We start from the raw sequence: 23091 nt of genomic DNA, 5'->3' as shown, positions 1-23091 counted from the left end.
CGTCAGGCATCACATAACATTTAGGCTGGTACTCCCAAATCTGTGAGGGCAGGGACTATTATTTAATTCCAACTACTACTTTTAAAGTATCTAAAATACAGTGGGTACTCAATGATTTTTTCTAAAAATTCTTTCATATATTTTATGTTTTAGCATAATTTTAGGTTCACAGCAAAATTGAAGGAAGGTACATATACCTCCTATCCCCCCAGTGCAAGGCTCCCCCACCATCAACATCTCACACTAGAGTGGATACTTATTACAATCAATGGACCTGCACTGAAACAGCATCATGACCCAAGGTTCACAGTTTACATTAAGGTTCACTCTTGGTGTCGTACAGTCTAATGGTTTTGGCAAATGTGTAATGACATGTATGTATCCACCATTTTAGCATCATAGAGAATAGTTTCACCGTCCTAAAATTCTTATCTTTCACCCTATTCATCCCTCCCTTGCCCACAACACCTGGCAACCATTGATTTCTTGCTGTCTCCATAGTTTTGCGTTTTCTAGAATGCCATATAGTTAGACTCATCCAGCATGTAGCCTTCACATATTGCCTTCTTTTACTTGATAGCATACATTTAAGGTCTCTCCATTTGTTTTCATAGGTTTATAGCTCTTTTTTAGTGCTGAGTAATATTCCAATGTCTGGAGGTACCACAGTTTACTTATCCATTTACCTGCTGAAGACCATCTTAGTTGCTTCCAAGTTTCAGCAATATGAATGAAGCTGCTATACACATCTGTGTTCAGGTTTTTGTGTAGACATAAGTTTTCAGTTCCTTTGGATAAACATCAAAGAATGTGACTGATGAATCATATTGTAAGAGTATGTTTAGTTTTCTAAGAAACTACGAAACTGTCTTCCAAAGTGGCTGTGCCATTTTGCATTCTCCTCAGCAATGAATGAGAGTTCCCATTGTTCCACTTCCCCACCAGCATTTTGTGCTGTCAGTGTTTTGGATTTTCTCCATTCTAATGGATGCATACTCCACAAATATTTTTTCAGTAAACAAATTTTAAATCATAAATTAAGACAAAATGAAATTCTAAAAAATAGTTATAAAATCTATTCTTTACATTATTACTTTTAAAAGACTGAGAATAAAAGCAAAGCTTCCACAATCAAACTCTAACCTATCACTTAGGTTAGAGTTTATCACTCACAATCTTCAAGCCAAATGGTTCCATCTGTTCCAGGCAGGTTACTCACTAAGTGTATGTGTATACTGGAGCTAGGGGTAATAGGAATATGTTCTAGAATCTTAGTCTAAGATCCTTATCATGACTACATTTTATTCTTCTCTAAGCTACAATATTCTTCTCCTTAATTTGAGATGAAATATAATCATATCTCTTTTATCATCATACTTGATTGCTATGGAGACTGTTGCCATTATTAAAGAATAAGACAGTACCTCTGTATTGACATGCTTCTATTTATAAGCCTTCCAGACATTAAGCATAGTAAACCTACAATAACTTAGAGTGGCAAACACAAATAGAACAATATGAAATTATGAAATAAACCCAAATGCACAGATAGTATATAATAAGTGGCATTTCAGTTTTAGGAAAACTATCAGTGAATAAATAGAATTAGTGTGATAGGTTATAATGGGAGAAAATTTTAGTTCCTACTTCATACCTTACACACAAATTAATTCCAGAAGTATCAAAGTTTTCAATAATTTAAAAGGAAACTAAAATAGACTAGAGGAAAATTTATGATTTATTTTAACAATCTAGGAGTAGGGAAGCCTTTACGAAGAATAACACAAAACCTTGAAACTTTAAATAGGTCAGTAATTTGACCACATAAAAATAAAATATTTATGAATGGCTAAAAATAGTCAGAAGACAAATGAAATTTTTGGGAAAATATGTTTGCAATTCATATCATATCAAAGAGCTGTTTTTCCAAACATATAAAGAGTGTTCAGAGAAAAATAGTAGAAAATATCTCTAATCCCACAGAAAATGCTCAAGTGTACATAGTTTACAGAAGAATACAAATGGGTTTTTAAAATAAGAAATAATGCTAATGTCACTCATGTGAGAAAATTACTGGGACACCATTTTTCTCTTGCAAATTGGCAATGATCCATATTTTGAAAATATGTTTGGATGGTAAGGAAATGAAGCATTCTTGGATATTGCTGATGGAATTGTACATTATTATAAACACACGGGAGGACAAATGGGAAGTACCTTTCAAAATTACACCAGTACATACCATTTGACCTAGCAATTCCACTTCCTTGTATTCATCAAGCAGATATACCTACACATACGCTTGTGCTTTTTATTGCAAATCCCATCTAAATAAGGACTGAGTGGTTAACTAGAACATGGTGCATTCTTACAATGGGATACCACGTAATCATAAAAAAGGACAAGAAAACATTTTATGTCCTACAATCAAGATGTGTTTTTTGTTTGTTTGTTTTTTTGTTTTGTTTTTTTTTTTTTTTGTCTTTTGTCTTTTTTTGTTGTTGTTGTTGCTATTTCTTGGGCCACTCCTGCGGCATATGGAGGTTCCCAGGCTAGGGGTCGAATCGGAGCTGTAGCCACCGGCCTACGCCAGAGCCACAGCAACGCGGGATCCAAGCCGCGTCTGCAACCTACACCACAGCTCACGGCAACGCCGGATCGTTAACCCACCGAGCAAGGGCAGGGACCGAACCCGCAACCTCATGGTTCCTAGTCGGATTCGTTAACCACTGCGCCACGACGGGAACTCCCAAGATGTGTTTTTATATTTAAAGAAGCACACGATCTTGAGGGAAACAGTCAGAAATGTAATAGCACATACTACATGATTCCATCCATATGGCCTTTTTGACCAGGAGAAAATAATAGATAATGATAAAAGTAAGGCTGGCAATGATCTCAGAGGGTGACTGGGAAAGGCACAAGGGCAGTTGTTGGGGTCTCGGTAACACATGTCTCAATCCAGGTTATTACTTTGGCATATATTGGGAGAAAAATTCACCACACTGTACACAAGATTTCTGTGCCTTACACCTTATACCTTAATTTTAAAAATACAAACAAGATGCAAAACAGTGTGCATAACATTCTGTATTTTGTACAAAATAAGCAAAAGAGAAAAAGTATGCAGGTCTCTACATGGAATTGTTTAAACTTGCATAAATAGTTCAAGAGGGCCTCACAAGAAATTGATAACACCGGTTACCTCTGAGCAGAGTTCCTGGGTGACCAAGGGCAGAGGTGAGAGGAAGACCCCCTCACTACCTACCTTATGCTATTTTTGCATATTAAACCATGTCATTATCTCACCTTACTGCAACATAGACTGAGTTAAAGTCTTAAGAACACACCACCTGAAATTGTCCAAGATCCCTGGGGTTTACTCAGTCCTACTTAAACATACCAGACCAACTGAAAACTGGAAGGTCTGCAGTCAGCCCTTGGTTGGCATTGTCTCTCCTGCCACATGGTGTCACTATTGAAAGCTGGGCCTGTAAGACCTGACAGACAGTTTATCCAACATCTCACCCCTCACCACCTCCAGGGACACAATCGCTTAGACCCATAGGTTGACCAAGTTCACAGGCTCAGACACTCCATTTTATTCATTCATTTAATAAAATTTACAAGTGCCCATTAGGTGTCCACTAATTGTTCCAGGCAAAAGGGACACAGTGGCTCATATTTCTAGTTGAAGAAAACAGATAACAGGCACCTGAACAAAAGAGAGAAAACATGTCAGATGGTGATGTGTGCAAGGCAGAGAAACAAGACAAGGCATAAAGTTTTAAGGTGGATGAGATTTGAATGAAACAAGGAGACAAGCATGGTGGACATCTGGATTTAGAAAGTTTGAGGCAGAGAGCACAGCAAATCCAAAATCCCTGAAATCAGAGCATGTTTCCTATAGCTGAGAAATGTCAAGAAGGCCAGTGTGCTGCAGTATCAAGAACCAAATAGGGAGAGTGAAAATAAGGAAGGAGAGGCAACTAGAGCCCAGATCACAGAGGGCCTTGGAGACCCTATAAAGATTTAGACTCTTTAGAGTTCCCATTGTAGCTCAGAGGTAATGAAACCAACTAGGATCCATGAGGAGGCAGGTTCAATCCCAGGCCTTGCTCCATGAGTTAAGGATCCGGCATTGCCATGAACTACGGTGCAGGTCACAGACATGGCTCATATCTGGCCTTGCTATGACTGTGGTAAAGACCGGCAGCTGCAGCTCGAATTCGACCCCCTAGCCCAGGAAATTCTGTATGCCACTGGTGTTGCCCTAAAAAGCAAAAAAAAAAAAAAAAAAAAATTCATTCCCTTAATCGAGGGGCCACTTAACTAAATCTTCTCTGAACTAAAAAGGGCTTCTTTATCCACGTATACCTACAACTTATCTGCAACTCATCTATATTTTATATCAGATGCCTTACCAAGGCTTCCATGGCACTTCTATGACTTTTTACTACTTTTGTAGATTTCTTAAACATTTTTCCATCTTTGTCTATTCCTTCTCCACTAACATCTGGATTATTTATCTGCTCTTGCATCAAAATATATGCCATCCAACCTTGAATGCCCTGAAATCAAGGCACAGCCTTCTCACCATATACCTTCCCATTATATATAGTTGGAAGACCAAGAGAAAGTCACTTCATTTCTATAAGACTCTGTTTCTTTTCTTTATAATGAATTCCTATCTTTAAAGAACAGAATGAGTGTTATTTATATTTTTCTACAGTTTTCAACTTAAATTGATGATGATAAAAAGGATGATAGTTATCTGGTAATGCCCTGGGATTTTCATACTCTTTGGGGCAGGGGAAGAAGGAAAAAGTTAGCAAGCAAAGTTGAGAAGTGTGAAGCAAATTCTTCACATGCATGTTCTATCAAGAATATATAATGTATACATGTAAGGATAACCTGACCCCCTTGCTGTACAGTGGGAAAATAAAAAAAAAGAAGGAAAGGGAGAAAAGGAAGGCAGGGAGGGAGGGAGGAAAAGAGAAAAGGAAGAGAGAAAGGAGGGAGGGAAAGAAGGAAGGAAGGAATGAAGGGAGGGAGAGAAGAGAAAGAAAAGAAAGGAATATTGACTCATTTTATGATGCTCATAAATTCCTGATAGTACAAGAAAGGAAAAGCCCAACCCCAAAAAAAAAAGAATATATATAATGAGTATATATAATGAATATATATTATAAGTCTGAATTGGCTATCAAGTAACTAGTTGTAAAACTGGCAAAACTTATATATCCTCTCTGAGACAATGGTTGCTAACCTGTGAAAGGTAGGCAATAATAATTCTACTCATGGGATTTTTACAAGGAAAGTTTAAATATTATAAGGAACATTTAAATCTAAAGAATATTTAAATATTTAAATTCCACATTTAAATAAGCCTCAGTATTGTATCTGATATCTTGACAGTGACAAATCACTTCATAAACTTAGGTTATATTATCCTCACCACCATCAGGGAGGAAGGTCAGCTGGAGAAGAGTCCATGAAGGATCCAGGGAGGAACTGAGCAAACCAAAAACTCTGGTACAGAAGCCAAGGGAATCCTTAGTTTTTGGAAGTTAAGCCAAAGAGGGTAGATCTAGTGGAGATTCAGACTTGAAATAGTAATATTTCACTCAGGGAAAATTATAAACAAGCATGTGTAAGTTTGTACCAAAAGGATAGTAGAACATAATGATCAAGAGGCTGGATTTTTGTACACAAAAGTTTAGGTTTTAATGCTACCTCTGAACATACTAGCTGTGGATACTCCATTCCCCAAACCTCATTTCCTCATCCACAAGGGAAAAGATAGCAGTGATAGAATCTGGCCACCCATCCAAGATCCCAGTGATATCATCCTCATTGATGCATCAGGAGAGGTCCTTTGAGAAGGAGAGCACCATGAAGACAAAGACTCAGAGCCCGGAAACAGATTTTGCTTAAATCCTAACTTAGGTATTTATTAAGCGACTTGGGATACGTTTCTTGATCTTTCCAAGCCTGGATTTCCTCAGCTATAAATTGAAGATAATAATCATTTCTGACTTAGACAAGGCAAGCAAAACACAGTTGCAATGACTGGTGCATAGTATGTGCTCAAAAAATGGTGATTACTGTTTATAATTGCTCTTTACCAGGCACTGTGCTACCTGTTGGGGATTCATGTGGATAAGAATATACTTCATACAATGTAACACAACACCTTTCGGCCATTTAAAGGTAAGTGCCATGTTCCTCCACTTCCACTCCAGTCTCCTCTGGTTTCTTAGCTATTCCCCCAAGGACAAAACTTCCCCCAAATAATCCTCTCTTTCCTGGTCTTCACTAGGTGAGCTATTTTTTTCAATACCCTTTCAAAATATGTCACCCACAATGTAAATGAACCTATGTAGAACCTATGTATTGAGATTCCTTTAAAAACCAATAATGGAGCTACCATATGATCTTTCAATTCCAGTCCTGGGCATGTATCTGGAGAAAAACACAATTCAAAAAGATACATGGACCACAATGTTCATTGCAGCACTATTTACAATAGCCAAGACATGGAAGAAAAGTAAATGTCTAACAACAGATGAATGATAAGGAAAATGTGGTACATATATATAATGGACTATTACTCAGCCATAATAAAGAAGGAAATGATGCCACTCGTAGCAATATGGGTGGACATAGAGATTATCATACTAAGTGAAGTAAGCCAGAGAAACCTAAATATCATATGGTATCACTTATATGTAGAATCTAAAAAATAAATAAAAATAAAAAATAAAAGAGGTATGTGTGTATGTATATATATGTGTGTGTGTATGCATATATATATATATATATATATGGGAAGGAGTATTTGTGTGCTTGTGTGTGTGTGTGTGTGTGTGTATCTCTCTCTCTGTCTCTCTGTCTCTGTCTCTCTGTCTCTGTCTCTCTGTCTCTGTCTCTCTCTCTCTCTCTCTAGATATATATATATACACACACATATCACCCACAATGGAGACACTATCCAGACATGATGTGATCAACCTGGAATATCATAGGGTAAGAATTTGGATTTGGTCTCACCCCTATACCTCAGCTAATCTAGCCATACATTTCTTTTAGTTTCTCTATTCTTGCAATAATCACAAAGAAAACTCCCTTAGACCTGATGAATTCATTAGTACAGGGAGAGTACCTGACACAGTATCTTCAGATGTTTTAAGCAAACTTAAGAGTAAAGTAGCAAATATCCTGTATGAGAATTCAAAGTAAAATCAGGAAGAATCCACTATACCTCTTGTCCTTTAAGTTGTAAGGGTGGCCTTCACTGAATACCACAGAGAAGATGGATGTTTCAATCTAGGGGGAAAAACAAAAGTTTTCACGTGACTAAGAACAGAAATATTTCATCAAGAAACAATCATCTGGAGTTCCCTCATGGTTCAGCGGTTAACAAACCCGACCAGGATCCATGAGGATGCACATTTGATCCCTGACCTCACTCAGCAGGTTAAGAATCCAGTGTTGCCCTGAGCTGTGGTGTAGGTTGCAGACGCGGCTCAGATCCCATGTTGCTGTGGCTGTGGCTAGGCGGGCAGCTATAGCTCCAATTCAACCCGTAGCCTGGGAACTTCCATATGCCATGGATGCAGCACTGAAAAACAAACAAACAAAAAGAAGCAATCATCTTTGAGTATATTTTAAAGGCAGACTCCCTAGTAAAGTTGAGATCTTTGTTATTAATGTCAAGTATCCTTTCTCACAGGTCATAAACCCTCCCAGAAGAATAGAGTGGAGAGAGGGCAGATTTATACGTCCTCCCAAGGCCAAGTCTTCTTCTACCCATGCCTCCAGATAACCTAAAGTGCCATCGAAAACAATAGCTTTGAGATAGCCAACAGGTAATTCCTGCAACCTCTGAATGTAAACACCCCTTTTCAATTTAGAAAAAAAAAAAAGTGTCCTAAAATATAGATCCTAGTCTCTGAACATTCACGAGGACAGCGTGGAATTTAATTTTTGATTTATGTGCCTAGGCCTGAGTGTCAGAGGCCTGAGAAATCACAGCTGGATTAAAGAAATGAGCTTAGCATGAAAGTCATATTTTGTTTTATGAAAGGAGCTCAAGCATCAGGGTTTGAATAGCTCAGCACCTCTTTAATCAAACCAGGGATTCTCAGTCCAGGGCTTTGTAAGTGAGCTAATTAGTAATGTGCCAGAGACTTACCTGGTTAATCAAATGATTAATCACTCCATAGACTTCATTTCTCTTGTTTCCTGGCTGTCTTTGGCTCTCCTATTTGGGTGTTTTTTGTATTTTGGGGGAAATTAGCATTTTAATAGCTGGCAGTCACCATTCAGGGTAAAAAAACAGTATTGTCCCATTTTAACCATTTTTTGTACAAATAAAAATGAGACAGAGGAGATTTCTTTCCTAGAAGTATGAAAAGAATAGTCTTTGCCTATGGCTTGACCATAAATTGTTAAGCTATTTCTGAGGAAATGTGGCATTTGAGTAGGAGAGAATTTGAAGCTCTATGGAAGGTTTGAGCATTTCTTTACATATATAATCTTGTTTGGAGAAAAGCTTTCTGAAAAATTATATGACCACAAATCAGCTGGATGATATTCTTAAAGTTGATATATCTAAAGCATTAAGGAGCTCAATTATCTTTTTCGAAGATAATATTATAATGGCCCAATTTCAATTCAATCTCTTAAAATAGCTATTAGTCATAAAAACATGTAAGTAGCTAAAAACTACAATAAATTCATCAGTTACCAGCAATTCCCTCATTATATCACTACAATCAGCCATGACAACCACCCTCCCATCCTCTGACGATCCCAGTGGCATTTCGAATGGATGACAATAATAACATCAATTATACATTTGTTTAGAGTAATTCTTTGTGTTTGGATTCCCATTTAGTGTTCTCGTTGCCACACATGCAAAATTTCCATGTGTAGTACAGAGATAGTGATCAAATAAATATTTTCCTTTTTTAAAGGCCAACATAGGTGGATACTGAAGGTGACACAAAGGGATAATGGGCCTCCATCCTGTAAGCCCTTCTAGAAAGAATAACATTTCTATGTGAAAATTTTCAAACTGCATAACTTGTTACTTCTTTAAAGATCCTGATTTTCTGCCGTAATGAACTACTGTTTCTGATGGGATGGTATGTAAGTGATGTGGGGGGGTATGTGTTTCAATCAAAGGAGAGCTGATGGTTGTAACACTACCAGGTGTAATGTTGTTACTAAACATTACTAGGTGCACTAAAAAGCAAACAAATTTAAAGCAAAAGAGTATTCTTATTACTTCAGCGCAAAATGAAGAAAACATGGAAGGGGTGAGAATATCAGTGGATCAGATTTCATTCACTGTTTCTTTATTAACTACTGTGCCCAAATAATCAGGTCTTCTAGAAGCCTGTAATAAAGGCAGAAATTAGTTCTTGATACATAAGCTTTGATTATCAAGGCTCATAAAATGAAAGATTCTTCAACAAAGGTATCTAATTTAAAGGACTCTTTGGAGAGTTCCCGTTGTGGCTCAGTGGGTTACAAACCTGACTAGTATCCAGGAGGATGCGAGTTCAATCCTTGCCCTCGCTCAGTGGATTAAGGATCTGGCATTGCCATGAGCTGTGATGTAGATCACAGACAAAGCTCAGATCCGGTGTTTCTGTGGCAATGGTGTAGGCTGGCAGCTGCACCTCTAATTTGACCCCTAGCCGGGGAACTTCCATATGCCACAGGTGCACCCCTACAAAGCAAAATAAATAAATAAATAAATATTAAATAAATAACTGACTCTTTGATGACTGGAAAATAGTCATCAAAAGATACTTCAAGATAAAGACTAAGTTTCACTTTACTCCCCAGACAGTTAGCCCATCCAAATAGAGGACCTGGGGAAAAAATTCTACCACTTCTAAGACCAGGCATGTTCCATAGTCAGCAACAGTCCTAGAGCTATTGAGAATAGTGACATGTAATTAGTTTCCCCTCCTTCAGTTTTACCTATCTCCAATCGGTTATCTACCAGCCTCCAAAATGACCTTTTCTAAACACAATCTGACCTGTCTTCACAATCAAGTCAAGCTCCCTTGGACTGGCTACAAGTTTGCCCATGATCTTCCCCCATCACCCTCCTCAGCCTTGTCTCCATCATTTCTCCACTCACTCCGTCTGCCTCTGGATCACACTTACGTGACGAGCCAAAAATTGTGTGATATTTTGCCTCTGTCGGACTAACACCAGCTACCTTTAAGACTTCTTCATGTAAGTTCTGTAAATCCACAGGCAGGTCTAACTCCTGAACAAATCCACTCATGCATAGTTCTACACCTGGGCACGAGGCAGTCCAGGGCTCATGGCTCCTCTATGATATCCAATCAAGTTCTAGACCCAGGCTCATGATTGTTTTACTGCCCAGGCTCACCTTCAGTGACCCAGAGACTTGAACATGCCAAAGCTTCAACACAAGTTTGTGGTCAAATGGAGGAGAGTATTTCTATTCCTTTTGCGTAAATTTCCCAGAATGAAGGGTTGGGGGTGTTACCAAAATGTTTAAATGCAGAGATTCAAATAAAGTAGTTAGTTCTGTTTTCATATATGGCAACTCTGTGCTCCCAAGACACAGCTTTGCAAGCTAGGAGACAAACCCAAATGGCAACCCCTGTGCTGTATTCAGAGCACTCTCTCTCTCTGGCCTGTGAAGGTGAAGTTTGTCACTCTATTAAGAGCTTTAAGTGGGATGCCTTCTCACTAAAGGATAATATTTTTCCCTTGGGAATCTGATGCTATCCACTTCCTAAAAACTGAGGTCACTCTATTGGTTTTCCAGACATGCTGAGATGTATCTGTTTGGATCCCATAAGTAGAGACATGATTTATTTCAGAGGAGGATTCTCCATATCCCCCAAAATAGAGTTCCATCAGGCCTGAGGCTGCAGTTTTCCAGACACCCTCAGACATGCCTAGATCCATGAGTAGACATGGCCCGTGCTCAAGCTGAGACCCAGCTACACCTTAATTTATGGGTTAGGTGGGACAAAAAGTATCTGTGGGAAAGGAGGCATTCGAACCATATTTTGAAGGCAGAGTAGGATTTATGCAAACACTAAAACAAATGATTCATGAAGAGAAAGCATGACAGAGAAAACAGAATCATTATAGAGGCCAAATATCAAAATAATCCATTTTAAACAAATTCTGTTAAGCTGTCCAGAGAAAGACATACTGACGTTCTTAGAGATCCTACTGACTCATGGTAATAACTCAATAAAAATTGTTGAATGAATAAATGAATGAATGAATAAATTTTTCGTTTTCTTTATGCAAATTAAATTTAGCTCTGAGATCCTTTTGGCCAGGGGCAGGGAGGATTTAATTTCAGTCACTTTTGAGGGTGATTTTCTTCCCTGCCTATGGTTTTCAAAATGATGTTGGAGGTTTATAGAATATGCACCGAATGAAGGAACACCCCATGGTGTTTTCCATCCTTATAGTTGCATCCATCCTGTAAGTGATACAACTGGGCAAACAGCCCTCCACCTTCTAGCAGGTGAGGTTGCCCCAGGAGTGGCACCCATTTCCCCAGTGGTGCTCTCTCACCCCACATAGGCCTAGCCACGGATATGACACCTGCTCTAAAAGCCTCAGTGTTAGCAGTCCTCTCATAGACATCTTCCCTTATTTGGTGCTCTGTTTACATAGGTCATGGATCTCTGCCACTTAAAGAAACACCCTAAATCCTAACTAACCCTGTCTGAGTCAGAGAAAGGGAAATCCATCCACTTCTAGATAAACCCCTTTTGTTTCCTTGAACCATAGAACCAGCCTCTCTCTGTGAGTTTATAAGCCCAAATAGAATCATGAGTGCTTCACAATTTCTGTTTTCAGCTCTGACAGATAAAAACTATGAGCAATCCTTTAGGAGTTCCCACTGTGACTCAGCGGGTTAAGAACCTAACTAGTATCCATGAGGATGAGGGTTTGAGTCCTGGCCTCACTCAGTGGGTTAAGAATCCGGCTTTGCCATGAGCTGCAGGTTATAGGTCGCAGACACAGCTCAAATCTGGCATTGCTGTGGCTGTGGCATAGACCTGCAGCTGCAGCTGCGATTCAACCCCTAGCCCAGGAACTTCCATATGCCACATGCATGGCCCTAAAAAGGAAAAGAAATAAAAATTTTAAATAATTTTAAAAATATATAAACAATCCCTTAGACAAGGAACCCAAACTCAGAACAGAGGTGTCGCTTTTATATCAAAGTACCTTGCTCTTTCAAGTATGGCTAGCAGCTGAAATGAAATTCAAAATCATGTTGCAGCATAGTATTTTGCCCCTACCATCACTCTAGCTCCCATGTTCTGTGGAAATAGAGTCCTGGAAGGAACTCTGAATCTGGAGTTGGAAAACTCTACCACCTCGACCCACTTCAGTTCATCATGGCTCCATCTTCTCTAGTGTAAAAGTTATTCCATTGACCTCTCAAAACCATCATGAGGATCAAATGAGAAAAGGAATTTTATAAATGCTGAGGGCTAGACAAAGAGTGCTTGTTAGTGTGGACTGAGCCAAAATTCAGCGGAAACCTAGATTAGCCGTGTCTGCTCCCCTGTGACTCTGAAGAAAAAGTCCTCAGAGTGGCAGTGACCCTTCTGGCCTCAGAACAGGTGGCCCATCCTCTCTTGGGTGATTTCTGCTGCTTCAAGAGCCTAGAGGGAGAAGGAGCCCTAGCGGCCACCCGCAAGAAATGCCAGCCAGAAATGTGATCCCTGGGCCACTGCAGGGCAGGAAAGCAGGTCTATCACCTGCGCAATGTTTGCTGCAGGGCCTTAGGCCTGAAAGGCAGCTTTGTTCAGCTACCAGGTGAGCTGCAAGAGGAAGGTGCCTCTCCAGCCACTGCCACCAGGACCTGCACAAAGCACTCATTCAGAGGCCTCGTCCTGGCCGTGCCCTCTGATGCTGCCTCTGACTTATTAGATTGCCCGTACAGAGATCATTTCCCTGCCTGTGCCCCCCCACTGCTGACCCTGCGACTGCACAATGCCACTCCAAGGGCAGGGGTAGAATATTACATTCCAGAGAGAAAAGGCAATGCTCAGGCTGAAAAGACCAGGCTGCCGTGAAGGACACTCCCCTTCCACCACAGAGCTCCCTGTGTCCCTGCAGACAATAGGCCTCTGTGCAACCCCATCTCCTAATGCAAGGACTGCTTACATGTTTTCATCTTTGGAAACTTCAAACTGCTCAATCCCCAGGAACAGCTGTACAAGGAAGCGTCTGTCTAGAATGGAAGGGGAGAAGAAGAGGTGAGATTTGTTCTTTTAAAATAATGTCCCAGCCAGGTTTATTTATTCCAGGGGGCAATGCCAAGTTTTTCCCAGTTTATTCTTTCATTCATTTCAGCAGTCAATATCTATAGATCATCTACAATGTGCTAGGCATCTTGCTAAGATCTCTTGTGAGAGATGCCTTGCCCTAAAGAGAAAAATTAAATAACACTGCCCTCCCCTTAAGCAAATGATGTCCAAGGTTTGGGAAAAGCATTCTGTGTATCGATTTTGTGCTGGGCATCTTTTTCTCACTTTGTGCAGCACCTGGCCTTTGATCTTCATTCTGTCCTGGCTCCTGAATCCCTACTTTATCATCATGTGAAAATAAAAGTCGAAATGTTGGTTTTCCAGGCACTCTTTTACCAGTGGAAATGCAAAACAACATCAACCCTGTGGAGTGCAATTTGTCAATAAATAACAAAACTGCATATGTATTTACTCTTCTACCCAGAGTATTACTTTTACGAAATTACCATCAACCTCTAATAATAAAAAACTACATATACATAAGGCTATTCAGTGCAGTATCATTTTTATTTCCTAACACCAGAAACTACTTATATATCCAAACATAGGAGACTGGTTCAATAATCCATAGTATTACACAATGGAGTACTATTCTGTTTTAGAAAAGAATAGCGATCACTATATAATGACACAGAGCGAGTTCCAGGAAATGCTGTTAACCGACAAAATCAGAATCCAAAATTACATACATAGTATGCTAGCTTTTATGTAAAATAAAAGGGGAAGTAAGAAAACACACAAATCTTTGCTTATCTTTGCCCCCCCCCACCGCAAAAAAGGATAAAAACAAGAAAACGACTAAGTTGGATATTATAGGAGTAAGGAAACAGGGAGGAAGGGAGGTAAGGGAGTGACACTCCTCTGAGCATAACTTTTTATATAGTTTCGACTCTTGGATTCTATAATGGAGGTTTTAAAAATGATGTAAAGGATTTTATTGGGCCAGTTGATAAAGTTGGAATAAGGGCAATAGATTATCATCAAAGTATTCTTCAGCGTTTACTCAAGTTGATCACCACATTGTGGTTTTGGAAGGGAATATCATTGTTCCTAGAAAATAGATACTGTAATATTTAGAATCAAGTCCATAATTTATGCAACTTACCCTCAAATGATTCAGAATATATATGTGTGTGTTTGTGTGTGTGTGTGTGTGTGGAAATGATAAAACAAATGGAGCAGAATGTTAACAATAGAAAATCTGAGTAAAGGGCATATAGCTATCCTTGTACTTTTCTTATTTTTATGAGTTTTCTTTAAGTTTTAAATTATTTCCAATTTAAAAAATCATTTAATGTTGGATTGGGTTTTCAGTGATTATATTTCATAAGAGAAATGTGAATTTCTCAGATTGTTCTGCTACCCCAGTGAGTATCAGCAGCTTCTTGGCCCACCCTTGTACCCTTCTTAAAGTCATTCCTGCAGACTCTGATAAGCAAGGGTGCATCCTGGGTTTATTCCTCATTGTATCAGGAAGACAGCAATTGAAGGAAGTTAAAGGGAACCCTTGATCAGGCTTGGACCCTGAGTTATCTTGGGTCATTTGGAATAAGAATAGTTACCACATTACGTACCAGGATTATACCAAGAAGTTTATGCATGTAATCTTATTCAATACTCATAACACTGCGAAGGGAGCAATAATGTCCTTGAGAAATATGCTGAGATATAGGGGCTTTAACCTATGAGAAGGGGCAGTGTCATGACTGTGGTTCAGATGGTCTGGTCCCAAAGCCTGTGCTTCTTAACCTCTAGGATTTAAAAACTGTCCCAAAGGTCGAGAGACCAGTTCTACCTGGCAGCTCTTGATTCTGATGCTACATCCTTTATAAAGTCTTCCTTGAACCCCAGGGAGGCATTGATACTGCTTTTCCCATTTTCCCATCTCAGTTGATACCCATCACCCAAAAAACTGATCTTATTGTATTATTGTTTGGCATGTCTGTTTTACTTTTTGGACTCTGACTTCCTTGAGAACAGAAGCTGTCCTTTCTTCTTTATGTTCCCGGCCTCTATCACAGCACCTGGTCCATGATAGATATTCTTTAAATGCTATTGAGGTTGTATTGGGTTTTGAGAAATATCTCTTGAGCTTTTGAAACACCTCTATAATGTTCTCATTTTATTCTTATAGAAATTGAGGCTTAACCTTGAGCCTTGAGTCAACAGCTTAATAAGATTTCCTGCTCAGGCAAATGTGATCTTAAACCACGTTAACAAAAGAATCATATGTAGAAAGAGAAAATGGATGACCTAATCTATTGGAGCTGATCAGGCTAGGCCCAGAGATAAAAATGGACTTCTACATCTACGCAAAAGCAGACGAAGTCAAACTGGATGGAGTCTGAGAGCTGATGGCTCTCAAAGCCAACTTCTCAATGGAGACCAAAGGGACTAGGTATAATGACAACTCAGGGGTGCCATGGCTATATTCAAATGCCTTTGTGCATTCAATTTTTCTAGGTGAGCCCCAAAAGATGAACTTCAGCCGATGGGTAGATGTCACTGGGAGAAAGATTTGTATTCAACATAACAAAAGAATACTATTCTTTGGTACAGCTATCTAAAGATGGAATGAATTGTGAGCTCTCTGTCACTAGAAGGGAGGCAAAAATAGAAGACCACAAGTCAGGAATGTTTTAGAGGAGATTCAAGTACCAAAAATGAAGAGAAAAGGCTAGATGAGTGGTTTCTATAATGCTGGTCCTTGGACCAATGTAAAGACATCCCCAGCCCACAGATAAGCAAAAATAAAGACAAAGTAGTAAGTTTTCACAAACATGAATTCATTCAATTTAACCATGGCTCTTAATTATAAAGTTATGTTTTCAGTGTTGAAATTTAATTTTTTAATGACATGAGGATGAGAGGAGATGGTTTTTATAGTGCCCTGACTCAGCAAAGAATAGCAGGTTGAGAAATCTGTGTTGGTTGCCAAAATATCTTTGGAAATTGTAGTGACCCGTGGAAATTTAAAAGCCTATCAGCTAATGGACCAGACAACCTCTAATGACTTCTCCACCCCCAAGAGTGAATGGCTTCATATCTCACAGACTCTGAACCCTGAGTGTCATCATCCAGGTCCAGTACAAATTCACTGGCTTTGGATTCAGACACGCCAGGATCTACACCAAGGTTCAGGTAGTCTCTAGTCTAGGGACTTTGAGCAAATTGCTTAATATCTTTGGGTCTCAGTTTGTTCATCCATAAATAAGGATTAAAAATAATGTCTTTCACTTAAGGATCATAGGCTTTGGAGTTCAAAGCCATACATAGGCCTGTGTGGTGCATAGCACAAATGACTGCAATTCTTTTCACGTCTTCCACCAAGAAGTAGAACCTACTTTTTCATCCTTTCTGTCTGCATCGGTTTTGTCTTGCTTTGAACAAAAGTCTATAGCAGAAACAACACTCTGAACCTGGATCAAAAGTGTTTGCTCGTATCTACTCTGGGTCTTGGAACATTCCCTTTGTGCCATGTGTATGAACTGGGTTGGCCTGCTGGTTAATGAGGCCCAGTCACTCTCACTGCTCCAGTTGACAGCCAGCCAACAGCCAGAGAAGACCATGGAGAGAGGCCATTCAAGACTAGCCTTGCCTCCATCTGACCACAGACGCAAGCGTTTAAGCCCAGGTGACACCAGCCAAGCCTGACCCAGATCATCAAAAATACCCAACTGGAGTTCCCATTGTGGCTCAGTGGTAATGAACCTGACTAATATCCATGAGGATGAAGGATCAATCCCTGGCCTTGCTCAGTGGGTTAAGGATCCAGCGTTTCCATGAGCTGTGGTGTAGGTCACAGATGCAGCTCAGATCTAGTATTGCTGTGACTGTGGCACAGGCCAGTAGCTACAGCTCTGATATGCCCCCTAGCCTGGTATTTTCCATATGCTGTGGGTGCGGCCATACAAAAAAAAAAAAAAAAAAAAAAAAAAGGTTGTTTAGTGACTCTCCCATGATCATACAGCCAGTAAGAGACAGATGGAGTGTCCCACCAGTTCGGATGCATCCAGAGCTATTGATCTTTTCTCTAAGGACTCGCTCTCTGTCTTTGGGATCATCCAAGACATCTCTTCTGTCACGGCAGCCCCCTCTCCACCTCATATCCACTGCCTTCCTAGTCAGTCAAGCTCAAGTCATGACTGCCGTCTCAACTGTGCATTTATAGTTGCCTTTTTTCTCCTTGCCTCTAGGTTCACCCTCTTACAACAGCCCCCACAACTGCCAGAGCTACTCCCACGACATGCAGATTAGATTATAGAAAACCCTGCCCTTCAAACTTGGAATTCCCTGACTTCCCATCACAAACACTGTAATGGAAACTCATCTATATGGACCAGTACAGATCTGTCTACCTTATCAGCCACTGATTCCAATCCTGGACCCTCCAGGCTGTGCTAACCTTCCTCCAGTTCCCATGGCCACCCACGCTTTTCTCTCCTGAATGTGTTGCCATTTCTCTCCTGAACTCTCTCCAAGGGCTTGAGTTCCTGACAAACTCTAAACTGATCTTCAAATCTTCCTTCAAAAGCCAAATCCTTTGAAAAGTCTTCTCTGAAGCCCTTCTGATTCAGACCATCTTCTCCTATCATTCCTCCTCTCACCCAATTAAAACCAAAACTCACATTATATTGAAACTGTTGCCTTGTGTGTTCTCTCCACAAACTAGAATCAACCACAATTAGTGAGACTTTGTGTTTATACTACACTAATAAAAAGCGTTGTTACAGTGGTCTCTGCTGTTTAGTTTAGTGGGCAAGAGATGAAGGCCGAAACCAAGTGAGATGTTGCTAATCAGTTATCAGGCTTCGAACCAGTCAGTATCATAGCACTGTAGGGTAATAAGTCTCTAATAAACACCTCATTTTTAGATACAATAAAGAACTGCTCAAAGCAAGCAGCTATATCCTGAACTGAAGAAACACTGGGCTACAAAATAATAGAGAGAGAGATGACACAGAAAACCTTAATGGAATAAGAAACAAAACCTGCAGGAAGATGTAGGGAAGTCATTTACCTCAATTTTCGGAGGTGCCAAGGATATAAGGCATTTTCCTTGTGAGTAAGAAAGAGGAAATTTTGTGAGAAACAGCTTCTTTCCAGAGCAGGTGTTAAAGAAATTAAATCTCACAGAGGATGGACAAAGGCCAGAATTATGATCCACACAGTAAACAAGGAAAAGGTACTCAGCTAGGCCAAGAGCAGGAAGGGATTGGAGAGAGATGAAGTGACACAGAGAAGGCAAAAGGGGCCTCCTGGGTACCACCATGATGGCAGTGAGCAAAAAGTTTATCCTCCCAGACCTTGGGTGGGCTTCCAGAAGACACCTAGATGCTAGAGATGTGGGCTGGTTTTAAGTCACTCTGCAAAGAAATAGTAGCATCATCTGGTTGTCTGGATAGCAGAACCATAAAGACAATTTAATTATTACCTTTCAAGCACAAAGATGAGAGCATTCTCAAGTACGTTAAAAACTCAGAAACACAACACCTATGAGCCTTTGGTGAAAAAGGTGCCTGATAACAAAATATACCAAATCAATGATGCTTCAAAACAAAAGAATTCTGCAATGGCAAAGTCATGGTAAAAAGGCTGGTAGTGAGCACTAAATGGATTTGAATATTAGTTAAGATTAAACAACTGGAAATTATGGTTATAAATTAGAATATTTATATTATGAATTCTAACAATATAAAATAATTTCACTAAGGAAAAAAATGAGAGATGTGAGGAAAGGATGTGAAGTCATAGATGACCTACTATTCTCATATTTCAAAAAGGCTCTAATAGATACTGCCCATCTTGAAGCATGTAATTTGAAAGCAATTTTTCCTCATCCCCTTAATGTATTTCATAGTTTTTCTTAACTTTTGAATGATCTTTTAAGAATAAACATCTTCAAGTCCATGATTTTCTTTTCTGAGGAGATGTTCATTTGTGCTGGATATTAGATTCCAGTTATAAGTGATATCATATGGTATTTGTCTTTGTCTTTCTGGCTCATTTCACTCAGTATGAGATTCTCTAGTTCCATCCATGTTGCTTCAAATGGCATTATGTCATTCTTTTTTATGGCTGAGTAGTATTCCATTGTGTGGCTGCCTGATGGGAGGGGGAGGGAGTGGGAGGGATCGGGAGCTTGGGCTTATCAGACACAACTTAGAATAGATTTACAAGGAGATCCTGCTGAATAGCATTGAGAACTATGTCTAGATACTCATGTTGCAACAGAAGAAAGGGTGGGGGAAAAAATGTAATTGTAATGTATACATGTAAGGATAACCTGACCCCCTTGCTGTACAGTGGGAAAATTTAAAAAAAAAATTTAAAAAAAAGAATAAACGTCTTGAAAAGAGACAATCTGAGATTCAGCAATTCTTTGTTTTTTCTTCTATTAGATTCAAGAAAAAAAATATTTTTATTAAAAGTGAGATGCATATAATGACTATACTTTCATGTAATTATTTCCACAGAGCTTTATCTCTAGGTCTGCGTGTAGTAAAAGAAGTGTGTAAAATAATACATTCTCAAGCTCCCAACGCTAATATATGGATGGAGGAATTTGTGGTGAGATTTTACTTTCTTCTATGAACTTTTCAATACTGCTTGACATTTATTTGTGTTAGGTACCAGATTTACAAATATAATAAAGACATAATTCTTTTTTAAAAAAGATACAAAGGACATAAAATTTATTTCAGTTTTCATGCCCATTCTGGTTGGTTAGTAGAATTGCCTAAAGTACCATATTAATAAGGACTTTGAGTTACATCAAGGCTCAGCAGAAAAATATACTTTGATTGATTAGTCAGTTTGCCATGGCTCTCAAGAAACAGCGATGCTGCACAAGTTGTACAGTCAACATTCCAAAAGCCTAATAAAAATGAGAGTAATATTTTGTGTATAACAAGTACAGAAGTCAAATAAGGACAGATGCCCACACCATTCATTCAATAAATGTTGACTAAGCAAAGACTGACACATGCTAAATAGTTCACATGCAGCTATAAAGTGCAGTTTGCAGGCAACAACCATGGAAAAATCAAATGATAACTGTATTATACTAATCTTTCCACTTAGTATATTTTTGAAGTCTCTAATAATATAAAATATTTTAAAAACAGAAAATTGGAAGACAATTAACATAGAAGCCATTGTAATTCTAAGAATAACTGTTAGTCCTCCACAGATCCATAAACTTCAGGAAAAATTCCATTGTTGAGAGATGCTTCTTCAATGAAATTCTCATTTTAGGTTTAATAATGAACTGTCAGCATTTATAATGTATGGAGATTATTTTGGTCAAATGAGAACTAAGAATAATTATAGTGATGATTCAATCCAGAAGAGAAAATATTAAACCTAGATCAAGATATATAAACAACTTATACAACTCAACAGCAAAAAACCAATTGAAAAATGGGCAAAAGACCTGAATAGACATTTCTCCAAAGAAGATATACAGATGGCCAACAAGCACATGAAAAAAAATGCTCAGTGATAATATCACTGATTATTAGAGAAATGCAAATCAAAACTGCCATGAGGTACCACCTAGCGCCAGTCAGAATGGCCATCATTAATAAGTCCACAAATAACAAATGCTGGATGGGGTGTGGAGAGAAGGGAACCCTCCTGCACTATAGGTGGGAATGTAAGCTGGTACAACCACTATGAAAAACAGTATGGAGGTAACTTAGAAAACTATACATAGAACTACCTACCATATGATCCAGCAATCCACTCTTGGGCATATATCCAGATAAAATATCTTTTAAAAAGACACATGCACCCACATGTTCACTGCAGCACTATTCACAATAGCCAAGACATGGAAACAACCTAAATGTCCATTGACAGATGATTGGATTAGGAATACGTTGTATATATACACGATGGAATACTACTCAGCCATTAAAAATAACAAAATAATGCCATTTGCAGCAACATGGATGGAACTAGAGACTCTCATACTAAGTGAAATAAGTCAGAAAAACAAATACCATATGATATCACTCATATCTGGAATCTAATATAAGTCACAAATGAAACTTTCCACAGAAAAGAAAATCATGGACATGGAGAACAGACTTGTGGTTGCCAAGGGGGAGGGGAGGAAGTGGGATGGATTGGGAATTTGGGGTTAATAAATACAAAGTATTGCCTTTGGAATGGATAAGCAAATGAGATCCTGCTCTCCAGCACTGGGAACTATGTCTAATCACTTATGATGGAGCATGATAATGTGAGAAAAAGGAATATATACATGTATGTGTAACTGGGTCACCATGCTGTACAGTAGAGAATTGACAGAACACTCTAAACTATCTATAGTGGAAAAAATAAAAATCATTATAAGTGAAAAAAAATGATAGTAACAGATTTTTTAAATTAATTTCCAAGGGGGAAAAAAAGTGAGAGGCCATTTATATGATTTCATCATTTCTTCATCCTGCAAATGCTTCCTGAGCTCAATGTGTACCAGGCTCTGTGCTGTTGCTGGGGTTATAAAGATGAATGCAGCACGGCTGTCACTAGGAAGAGAAACACAAGGCCAAAGAAAGAAAGACTGTCACTTAGGTGAAAGGAACCAGAAGAGGGTGGGCACTTGGAAGCCGCTGGTAGAAGGAAGTTTGAAAAAGTGGAGTGAAAATGGCAAGCGCTGCCAGGAGGTCACCAGGTGTTTCATTTGGGAAGTAAGCAAAGTTCTTTGTTCTCCAGTAATCTTGGACTGACTTGAAAAGGGCTATGATTAAGTTAGACTTGTTGTATGCACAGCCTGGGAGTAAGGGACCCTTAACAGCAGGAGGAAAAGGACATGGGGGGTGGGGAGCATCTCTAAACTCGCCTAAATATGCATCTAGAAAATCAAATGCACAAAGCAGAGGCTGAGGGATTGCTGACAGGGAAACCCAGGCCCAGAGTGGAGAGCTGGTTTGGTGGACAACGCCAGCTGTAAGTACACTCCTCCGAATTTGCTTGGACAGAATTTGCTGGGATCAAGAATGAAAAGAGGCTTGAGGGCTGCCTAGCAACGCTATGTTTATGCAATGGTCCCAAGGACGTGGAGGGAATAAGAGAAAAAAATCTTATTTCTGGAAAGAGGGTGCCAGAGAGCAAGGGCACTGCCCGTGACGGGGAGCCCCAGCTTGGGGGGGAGCCTGCCAAGGTTGTGCCCAGCCCACATGATACCCAGATTCTGCAGGCTGTGTGCTGACGTGGGAAATGGGCCTGGTGGGTCCCAGATTTCCCCAGCTTCCCCCACTAATCATAGCTCTTCTCGGCTTCTGCATTGTTTTCACAGCTGTTCAGCTGCTCCTGCTCGGTCAGGAGACAGACAGGCTGACTCCGAATCACAGAGCAGAGAATAATACTCGGGCCAAAGAAAGGGTGCACAAAACATGATTTTTATTGGTGGGGCGAGTGTTGAGGGGGTGGAAGGGAGATGGAAAAGATACAAACTCTTAACCCTTTTATTGGCTGATCAAATGTGAATATTTATTCCAAGAGAAATGAGATCGTAAATAGCAGTCTTTTGTCCAGGCCAGACCACAAAATCCCATTTAATCTTCAGCATATTCAGTTATACTCACAAACCTAATCAGAGAGCAGAGAGAGAAAGGAAACTTAATGATGTCAAGGAAAAGTGTAGCTGACATTCACGGATTGCTCACTATGGACTTACTACAATAGGTATATAATTTCATGACATCTACACTCTAAATCTATGAACTAGGTC

General features: G+C 39.4%; 1 long non-coding RNA gene across 3 annotated transcripts in view; it reads right to left on the bottom strand.

The window, feature by feature from the left end:
* LOC110261419 (uncharacterized) overlaps positions 1-23091 on the bottom strand; it is a 143798-nt gene that overhangs the window by 33568 nt on the left and 87139 nt on the right. Inside the window, exons 2-3 of one of the 3 annotated variants that reach the window (XR_014808136.1) lie at positions 7265-7329; positions 687-788 (exon numbers count right to left, since the gene is read on the bottom strand). This is a non-coding gene — a long non-coding RNA (uncharacterized LOC110261419). Of the gene's footprint in view, positions 1-686; positions 789-7264; positions 7330-13206; positions 13274-23091 lie in introns of all 3 variants that reach the window. The other 2 variants (XR_014808134.1, XR_014808135.1) reach the window with 2 other exon arrangements.

The sequence above is a fragment of the Sus scrofa genome, chromosome 6, assembly GCF_054392235.1.
Source record: "Sus scrofa isolate SSC_HxYL_T2T_F1_AM1 chromosome 6, Sscrofa_HxYL_maternal_Yorkshire_Landrace_v2.0, whole genome shotgun sequence".
In the NCBI taxonomy this organism is placed as follows: domain Eukaryota; kingdom Metazoa; phylum Chordata; class Mammalia; order Artiodactyla; family Suidae; genus Sus; species Sus scrofa.
This window is presented reverse-complemented; position numbering and strand designations above follow the sequence as displayed.